Consider the following 1,019-nt stretch of genomic DNA (forward strand, 5'->3'; position numbering starts at 1 on the left):
ACTTCGTAACAGTTTTTTAATATTTTAGAGTATAATAGCTCTAATTAAATTTACTTATTATAATCGGGAAATTAGAATCAGTGTTTGTTCGCCGATTATAAATTAAACGGACACGTTAATAGTTTTTTATTTTTATTTTTTTTATTTTTAATATTCGTTTTCGGTACAGAGTAGAGTCAGTGTTTCTCGAAGGAATAAGGCAGTCATCCATCACGCGAAGAGGTAACTATTTTTTTATTATTTTAATATTTTTATATTATCAATATTGTATTGTTGAAAAAATAATTACACATAATATTTTATATTTTGTTAAAGATGCCTGATTTTGCCAGTGTTTATGAACATTTCTATTGGACTTCAATTTTAAAAAATATTTGTGACTGCGTGCAATGCGGTCTGTAGAATCAGTGTTTGTTCCGTAACAGTTTTTTTTTAATATTTTAATGCATAATAATTCTTAATAATTAAATTATCAATATATTGTTCGCGAAATTAGAGTCAGTGTTTCTTCGTCGCTTATGTTTTAAATCGACGCGATGATAGTTTTTTATTTTTTATTTTATTTTTTTAAATATTCGTTTTCGGTACAGGGTAGAGTCAGTGTTTCTCAAAAGAATAGGACAATCATCCATCACGCGAAGAGGTAATTATTTATATATATATTTTTAGTTCAACTTTTTAAAGTAATCAATATTGCATTTTAATTAAAATGTTTGATGTTTTGTTACAGTTTCTACTCCCTGATGATGACTACTTCGGTGATGACATCTGGGGCTACGACAATGCAGATTCTTCGCATCTATTGGTGAGTCGCATGCATTTATGTTCCTCCGATCATTCAATCATGTCGTAGGAAAAAAGTCCGAATCGACACGAGTGATTGGTTGTATACGTAGATTTTTGCACGAGCACAATGACCGCGGGTATTCATCATACCCGTGAATAGTAACATTTCTTTCTTTGTGGTTTATTTATTAGATCAGGATAGATCTTCTTGCACGTCGCGTTTTTAAGATAAT

At 29.9% G+C, this 1,019-nt stretch overlaps 1 long non-coding RNA gene across 1 annotated transcript; it reads left to right on the top strand.

Moving 5' to 3' along the window:
• Positions 1–7: 7 nt before the first annotated feature.
• On the top strand, positions 8–1,013 carry LOC116186100. Its single transcript, XR_004151041.1, has 3 exons — positions 8–222; positions 316–643; positions 731–1,013. It is a non-coding gene; the product is annotated as an uncharacterized LOC116186100 (long non-coding RNA).
• The last annotated feature ends 6 nt before the right edge of the window (positions 1,014–1,019 follow it).

The sequence above is a fragment of the Apis dorsata genome, unplaced genomic scaffold (genome assembly GCF_000469605.1).
Source record: "Apis dorsata unplaced genomic scaffold, Apis dorsata 1.3 scaffold_422, whole genome shotgun sequence".
Taxonomy (NCBI): Eukaryota; Metazoa; Arthropoda; class Insecta; order Hymenoptera; family Apidae; genus Apis; species Apis dorsata.